Raw genomic sequence first — 9,523 nt, 5'->3', positions numbered from 1 at the left:
TTGGAGTCTCATTAATATTCTTTTGTCAGAATGTATTTATTCTCACAGTGAGGCAGGATTCTAGAATAGAACAGATTAAGTTAACACATATCTTCAGTGATAGGATTTTTTTTTACACTTATTTATTTTTTGTCCAAAATACTCAACTAGTTAGAACTTATGGCAGTAAAATGTGCAAACATTTTTTACACATATCAATATTATTACCTACTAATTTGAAGTATTGAAGTACCACAACATTAAAACAGAATGGATTCCAAGATTTGCCTTGTGTAATCATTTAAAGCAAAAAATGTGTAGCCGATACTGCATACCGACAGGATGTGGCTTAAACATTGGGCTTGGAGAAGATAGACTATTATGGGAAAACCCGGTCTGATCTAGAATTGCAAACATTTTCAAATAGCAAATTAATTTTAGGAAATCCATTTTAGGTTTGCTGCATCACCCAAGTTCTCCTTTACTTCTTCAGTCTTGGAGAAATTTTTACAATTAAAAAAAGACAAAAAGTATCAAAATTATAATAGTCTAGTAATATCTTAGTGGAGCTTGCATGTTCTCCTCTTTGTTGGTATGAGTTACCTCTGGTCAATTTGGTTTCCTCCTATATTCCAATAACCTACTGTTAGGGTCATGGGCTTACCCCTACAATTAGTCCTAGTCTATGATAGGGACAGTAAATGGTGAGCTCCTCTGAAGGAACAGGTAATTACATAATTACAGACTCTTTAATGCAATGCATAATATATCAGTGCTAAATAAAGACATGATAACAAACAAGAATAATAAATTTGAAACAAATGTTTCAATACAGATGGAAATTTAGAAAAGAGAGGTTGCTGCATCACACTTTTTGCAACTTCTTCAAGTCTGAACAGGAAAAGTAGAAGGTGGAATGTAATTATTTCTGCCCTATTTGTTTACTTCTTGAAAGCCTTAGTGGTGGAACACTACCAGAGATGACTATTAGAGAGCTGCATTGTTCTCTATAACATAATCCAACTGTATAGCCAAGCTTGGGTGAGAACTGCAGAGAAGAGAAGAGCTGGAGAACTGCAACCCAATCTCAATAAGTAAAAAATGACTACCAATACAAATATGTAACAAAAGTGAAGGTTTCAGTAATTGCACAACCGCACAACAAGTCATTAATAAATTCTTTACATTTTTAGAAAGTCTCCACATACTATCAATAAAAGTAGAAGGTTTTGGTAGTGGTTTTGGGAGTGGTCATCAACTGCCTCCATTCTTTCTGCGCAACCGCGGACCACATGCTGCTTAAAGCATCCACTAGAAAGCCATATGTGCCAGCAGTTCATAGTAAACCTCACTTGTGCACCAACCCCTAGGCAGAATGGAACCTTGCAAAAGCTAACTGATTTGATCATTTCTACCTTAACTGCCATCAATTAGTATTTCAAGAAGCACGGCTATTTCATTTGCATTGTCTATACTAATATGGTCCCAACTTCTTCAAAAAACTTTCTTCCTTGTGAATTGTCCGGGCACCAACTAATTCCATTATCCCCTTTGTTCATCTCACCTGAACACTAGGTGGCTACCTAGACAGCACCCTTGACTGCTGTCTACGAAGCCTTGTGGTTGATCTAGCTCTAGTTTAAGGATATGTCTTCTTTCTGTCTTTAAAAACAAAATCATACTTTGTCTCTTGAAACGGATTGAAATGTTGCTTTTAAGTTGTCTTATCTTAAATTGTGATTGTCATAGTTTAATATTGTTGACAGTCAATTAAACCACTCTTAAGCACATGACCCTTTTTGCCAGTTTTTTTTTAAATTTTATTTAGAAAAAAACTTGCCTAGATACACTTTTTAAAGATGCTTTAAAATAAATGTTTCTACAGGGTAGTGATACATGCATGGCTGCCAAGCTTTCCAGGATTAGTACTTTTTAAAGGTCTGTGATTGATACACACAGATTTCATGGATTATTTCAACACTGACTATCATAGAATTCATCATTATCAGAAATCCAGCAGCCCTATTGTAGATATTTGATAATTCCAAAACTGTGTATGATTCCTGTTTATGAATGTCTGTCTATTTGCTGTTTTCTGGTTGCCTGATCAAGAACGGGAGTCTCACGAGCTTCCAGTCTCTGGAGCTGCATGGAAATGAAAGATTTGCATATGATAAAAATCTGAATGTTTTTGAAGGACAGTAAGAACATGGTGAATAAAGAACTGTCTGTGTGTTGTTAAAAGTGACTGTAATTGATTTTGAGTAGTGTTGCTTGATGTTGTCTTTGTTCACTTTGAGGAATGTTCAGATGAATAGAGGAAAATGTTTGGCTTCGGGCAAACTGAGGTTTTCCTTGCCATCAATATTAGTCTTATTGGCCAGAGATCTTCAGAGCACGGTATCACCCCTGGCATCCCCGGTCAATGAGAACACTCACCAGCTCTTGTGACCACATTACACAATGGGATGTAAGTCAATGCTAATGGAATGCAGAGGTGAGAATTCTCTTTGGCTAGTGATCATTGAGAGGGGTGAAAATGGGGGGTAGTACCACCCCTGGAATCATCAGCCAATGGGAACTCTCACTGCTCCTTGTATCCGCTGGGCACAATGGGCTGGAATATGGCGGTGAGGAGTTTTTTTGGGCTGGTAATCATTAGGGGGTAGTGCCACTCCTGGTATCACTAGTCAGAACACTCACTCTATTTTAAAATAAAATAAGGTTGAGGTTTCTCTCTTGGCTAGAGATCATGAGGCTGTGGTACCACCTCTGCCAATAAGAACACTTACTGCCCCTTATAACTGCTGTACACAACAGGGTGTAAGTTTTTATTGTATTGTAAGAATATGTAGGTGAGGATTCTCTTCAGCTGGTGATAGTCAGGGGGACTTTTTCTATCAATAAAATAATTGGTATATTATTGAAAAAAATGAATGAAAAGATTCTAATTGATGAGGGCTCATTTTGTCTTCGTAGGAATGAATTATAAAGACCAATATCTGGTTACAACAAGCAGTGTTCACATTAAAGCAAGCAATGCGTGGCAGGTGCAATTAGGGATGAGTGAGAATGCCTCTGACATTCTCGTGAAAATTTCCCTGAACTTTCGATGTGTCAGCAAAATTTCTGCCAACCGATTTCGCGAATTCCATTGAAGTGCAGGTTCCCACGCTCCCTGGTTTAAACTTATCATTGATAAGTACAGCCTAGGAAGCGTGGGAACCTGCAGGCGATCTCCAGATGAACTCTCAGTGCGGAAACTCTGAGTTCATCTGAGTTCAGTTCCTACGGTCATTGGACTGTACTTATCATTGAGAGATCATGAGAGTTCGGCGACACGGCCTTGTGGTGAATCACAGAACAATTCTCGCTTACATGTTCTGTGAGAAAAGGTGAGAAAAAGTGAGAAAGGCCCGACTCCCCGCGAGATCGAAATTAAAATTTTCACTCCGTCATCCCTAGGTACAATATACAACAACCTGGATTAGACATTCAAAAGCAAGACCTTTCTGATTCTTTTGGACTAAGATGACAATTTTTCACTTTACCTAAACATATATACCTTTATATAGATCAGAAAGTGCTTTAAAAAAAAGAAAATTGCCTAAAATTGCAGCTATCCAATGCTACTAGTTTTGTCCACTTTATTTCTATCTATTCACTTAAGTGATCATACAGCCATTAGATTGTGACAACCACAACCATGTAGAGAACAGCAAGGCTTAAAAGGATTCTAAAAACAAATTTTGGAGTAATTTTGGAATGACTTTTTATTTTTTAAGGTAATTTCCAGTTTTGTTGAGGACCTTCAAAAAAACATGATGCACATCATTCTCCCACACATCTTCCCCACTCAATAATAAAACATAAACTTATTTGGATGTTATTCTAAAATTGATACCATGTGTTATAAATAAATTACTTTGTGCTCCTTGTTTGCATTTTCATACTGATGAAGGTGCAATTCTTTCTCAAATCACAGCTGTCGTTCGCAATCAGTTGTTCATTGATTCACCAGGACGGGTCAGTAACGACGTAGGGGGACTGCTGTACACAGGTCAGATTTTTTCCTGAAATGAGGGTGACTGTTCGGAAAATAACTTGACGTGTGTACACAGTCTAAGAATGGTTGTGCACCACCACCCAAAGAATCAACAAAGAGCCTTCAATCCTATCTGTATTCAGGCAGACAGTGGTTGGTGGTGCATAGCTATACCTGTTGATTCTTCCTGTGGATTTGCTCTTTTTTATTCCTTTAATGTTTCTTCTGCAGGAAAACAAGGGTTATCTTAGATGGATTTGTAGATTTAAATAGACTAAATAAACTGAAGTGACAAACAAATGAAAAATTTCAGCTAACACTTCGCAACTGATTTTGTTGTAAGCATCTCCAACAGTGAAATACTTTGTCCCAACCCCTTTAATTGTCACTTTTGCAGCTGGTAAATGTAGAGAGAAATTGAAATAAAGGCAAAGTGGAAAGAAAAAAAATGTATTTACTGAACATATCATTGCAGGTACCAACCATATACAGTTATCAGAATACAAGTAGTCCCCGAGTTAAGGGCATCCGACTTATGGAGGATTCCTGGATACGAGCGGGGCTTCCCTGCTCGTTCGTGTGCAGGACGGCTTGATTGGGGGGAGGGGGGCAGTTCGCATGACTTGTAGAAGAAATCTTTTGCTGTTCTGCAGCCTCTTGTAACTCTTTAATGACCAAGAGAAACTCTACAGTTGTTTCTTTTTGCATAACAAAGCACAGCTTGCTCCAGAAGTTAATGAATGTCTAGGCTCCATAAGGTTTCTTTTTGCCTTGCTTGTGAATAGCTCACAGTGAGGATTTTAAACAATAACTGACACCACGCTACCTAATAATATTTTGAGACAAACATCTGTCCTAATTGCATTTATTAAAGTTAATGTACCTGTTCCGACTTACATACAAAATCAAGAACAAACCTACAGTCCCTATCTTGTATGTAATCCGGGAACTACCAGTATTTTTCACAACATCATGCTAACAGCTTGCAGGACATGCCAATACTCCATGCATGTTCTGCTTCCAAGGTAATCTACAGTTTAGCCTCCACTTCCCCAAGGCCATTAAAGCTGTTTTTACTTCGTCCGTCCAGTATTTAATGATCATTGCACCCATTTCCAATTATTTAATTAAAATGAAATTTGGTCAACAAAATGAGCCAATTATATTAATATCCCAGCAAATGGTCTAAGAAACACAAGACTTGCTTATCCAGCAAGTCCACTGATAAATTAAAGTATAATTTTATTACTGCTATCTTGTATGAGTATTTTCAGAATTCAATCTTGCTGGATCACTCAGGCGGATAATCTAAATGTGTACTTTGTCACTTAATACATTAGGGGCCTTTTGTTCAATAACAATAAAAATGAGGCGCTCGTCAAAGTCTTCATATTAACGAGACATCACAATACTAATATGAAAAAGATATTTTACTTGTTTTTGTTTTTTTTTTTATACTTCATTTAAGCAAATTTTAGTTTGAGGCATATTCATGGTTGCCCTGACTACAGTGATCAGCGAGAATTGATTATCTTGTCCTTCTTATGAAAAACAACTGCCTTTGGAAAAATTGGAAAATTGTTGTATATTCTACATTTCATCTTTAATTTGATTTGGTATTGTCAATGCTTATTCTGAAACATAATGAACTGCAATGTAACATTGTTGTATAATTCAATCTATGATGATTTAGTACATACAGTAGAAGAATTGTTTTATTACATTATACCTGGCATATTGTTGGTTCTTAGGAGTGCAGGCCACAGGATGACAAATACCCAGATTGTTCTGACAAAGAATTCATTTATGACGGAAATGTTTTCTGTAGTCATCACTCATACGCTTACCACAACTTTTCCTTCGATTTAGTGAAAAAGAAAATGTTTTGACCACATAGAATGGCAGGCGGAATTTATTAGAACAGAGATTGATTACAGCAGATCTGTACACTCCCTTCTAACTTGCCTCCACACAAACCACCATTCTGCTTTCGTTTAAAATGCATATTAAAGTAGAATGAATCAAAAGATTACCTTTTCATGAGTGCAAGAGCCACGTAAATCACTCAAGCAGGGGCAGTGCATTTTGAGCCTAATACTAAGGTCTCGTCTAGCACCAAACCTGCTGTCCCTCTCATTCCATGATAACATTGGAATAACTCCTGAAACTATGACAAAAGACAAACCACAGAGGGGAAGTAATAATTCTGCAATAATTTGCAGTTGTTAAGAAACATATTGGGTAAGAGGGAAAATACTATACTGCTTTTACCTATTGCAGTGGCAGACATAGCCAACAGTGAACCCTTTGTGCAAAATTTACCAGGACTACTCTGTAATTGACTTAGGGGCTCCTGTGGGGGGCCCACACTTTGCAACTCCCTAAATCCACCCATGACCTATGTTTTTTAGGATGCCAGTTGTAATTGACCTGTTCAGCCAAAAAAAAAAGAAACTGGATGAATAAGGCAATAGCAGCACTGCAGAAAACACACGTGTAATGTATAACATGTGTAAATCTTTGTGTAGTGTAATTTAATAGTTTAAAAAATATACAAACACAGGGCAGGACTTTTTAGAATAACTTTTTTTGACAACCTGTTAATTGCCCCATACTATCCTTGATTGATAATGATGAGAAAAGCAATAGTAAAGAGAAGCCACCACATTTTTATTTTTTGTTCTGTCATATTACATAAGTACTATTGGATACAATTGGCACAAAAGTTACATGTCAGCATGTACAGGGCTTTGACCTTAGTTGTTCTATCACCCTGGTATACTGCAGGAGTATAAAGATTATAGTTGAACTACCTCAGTATTCACCATGTCGAAGGCATCTGCTTTTCTAGCTTTGTAAACCAACATCAAGAGTTGTACAAGTGCACAGGATCCCCTAAACTCAATCAATGTTCCATTGTCACATGATTACATAGTTCAGCTGTACATCACAGATCAACTTCAACCAAAACACAAAATAAATAGATAAAATAACACCATTCTTTAATCCGAAAACCCAGAGTGGATCTTGAAAAAGGAAAGAATTGCTTTATAACCAGAGCAAATGCTTATTAAAAGTTGATAGTTTGATGCAAGGGTTCTGAGGAGGTGGACTAAAATGCCAGGGATATAAATTTATTTTTGCATTAAACTGTCCTGCATTTTTGGTCTTCCAGAGCACCGCTAAGATACCTGGATGTGACATAAAGGGACATTATGCTAGTTAAAACACTAGATTACCGACTTTAAACAAATAATTGCTGCCAAGAAATAAGCAGGTAATATACTGTGTGCTGTGGATCTTTCTGCTTGACCCTCTTTTGCAATTATGGTTGCTGGAAAAAGGACAGGTCACAAAGGAGGGCCAGTAAGTATTCATTTATCTCAGTGGACCTGATTTATTAAAGCTCTCCAATACTGGAGGGAATACACTTTTATCAGTGAAGCTGGGTGAATCAGCAAACCTGGAATGTATTAGGTCCAGGATTCAAAACATTTGCTAGCAAATAGTAAATTACTTTATGAAAACCAATCCAGGTTTGCTTGATCATCCAGCTTTACCAATGAAAGTATTTCAAGAAATTATTAAGGCCAATTAAAGAGGGACATTTTTAAAGTTTTTGAATTAAATGACAAAGCTACTTGAAATATGTACAATATGTGCAATGGTATAACATATTTGGACCTCGATTGGCTTGCAAGTATTGGTGGAGGGCGTGAGCATCTACTCTGATGCTGTTCATGGACTGGATACACTAATTATAAAAAAGCCTGTTGAGAAGTTATTTCCCTGTTTGATATGTTGTCATTTAAAAGTGTTTTTCACCTTGCTTGTATCATTTATTGTGGTTTTTGAGGTAGTTGAATGTCTAACAGTCAAGGCAAAGATGGGTATTATGGTTATATTACCATTTCAGAATGGTAAAAATAAAGTTATAGCCTGCAAATATGCTTTGTACAGATCATGTGTGTTGTACAACAAATCCGTTTGCACCCATGAAATAAAGACACAACTTCCTACTCAAATCCTCTTTCCAGCATTTTGTTGTTGGTCTTAAAGCCCATGTATGTCAGCAGGAAAGCTATATGTCAGTATGCATTGCTGCAAGCTGCCTCCACAAAAAGTGGTAATCTTATTTTTTTTTTCCTAAGATACATGTCTATTTGTAAGATAACACTAATTGATTTGTTTGCTCTTTTGGCCTTTTCTCAACACACTTCGGGTTTAGTGGTATTCTAGAACAGATCAGCTTCATTTAGGTTGATTGACAAGGAGCTTGTCTGTATCACATTTGAATCCAGACGAAAAATAAAGTGTTATGCCAAGCTTGTGGAAGCCAGGTCTCTTGGGTCTGTGGGCTGCTGAAGGTTTAAAATCTCAATAATTAACAAGCGGTCGGTCAATTATGTTTGCGATGTTCATCCTTCACTTGTATATTTTATAGTATTGACCTAAACAACTGCAATTTCAGTGATTTTCCAAAAGGCAAGGATGCATGATATTTAGAATATAGGTGGTAAAGTGAAGCTGATCATCCATTTTTAAAACTTAATTTAGGATTGTTAAAAGACATAAAATGGAGATGTATAAATTAAAAAAAAAAGGAAAGGAAAAAAGCCCTAGCTGCAATACTTATTCTATCTTTACCACCAAATGCCTTTGACTTATAGCAAGCAATCTCATTCCCATGCCAGTGTTCACATAGTGATCAATTAAGGGTTTTACATAGAAATCAGGGGGCATCCAGCAAAACTTTTGATGGGACCCACCCAAAAACCATGAGCCGTTGCCTGTAACTTCTAAGTGGGGTCCCATTATCTTTCTCTTGGCCAGTTTTTCCACATTGCTCCACATCTAGGCCATCTGAAGCAGCTGCATGCTATTGTCCTTGTCTTACCTTCTTCTCTGTCTAACCACAACATTGAAGGAGACTACAAACCACAAACCTGCTTGGTTAATGTTACACCCGTGTAATCAATGACTTTCTTGATAAGCAAAGGCAACCTTGAAGCCAACTCTAGCATTAAACCTAACTCTTTGTTTAATAACATAGCTAGGTAATGTTAAAAACATAGCTGTGAACAAATTTTCAAAAACTTTGGTAAAAGCTAGATTTGAGGCAAAAACCTAAATACATAAAATAAATTCATATAGGGAACTATTTATAAGTATGACCATCCAGTTCTGACCTTCTCTCCTCCAGTCTTTGACTCGGCAAAAAAAGGATTTTTGTCTGTATCCATATTAGGGATATTGCCTACTACACACCTTCCTGCTTTGATCTTTGAGGCATATTTTATTGAAAGATAAATACTAAATAGAGAAAACAGTAACTTTTCTCTATTTTAACCCCCTAACCGCTAAGCCCGTAATTTCTCGCACTAAATATTTTTGCTCTTTTGGTTAAGCCCGTATTTTTTCGCCTACACTAAAATCCCCACTTACCTGGTCCCGCTGTGCTAATCCAGCGTCGGTTCCGTGTTCCAGCGTCGGGTCCAT

The sequence above is a fragment of the Pyxicephalus adspersus genome, chromosome 7 (assembly GCF_032062135.1).
Source record: "Pyxicephalus adspersus chromosome 7, UCB_Pads_2.0, whole genome shotgun sequence".
Lineage (NCBI taxonomy): Eukaryota > Metazoa > Chordata > Amphibia > Anura > Pyxicephalidae > Pyxicephalus > Pyxicephalus adspersus.
This window is presented reverse-complemented; position numbering follows the sequence as displayed.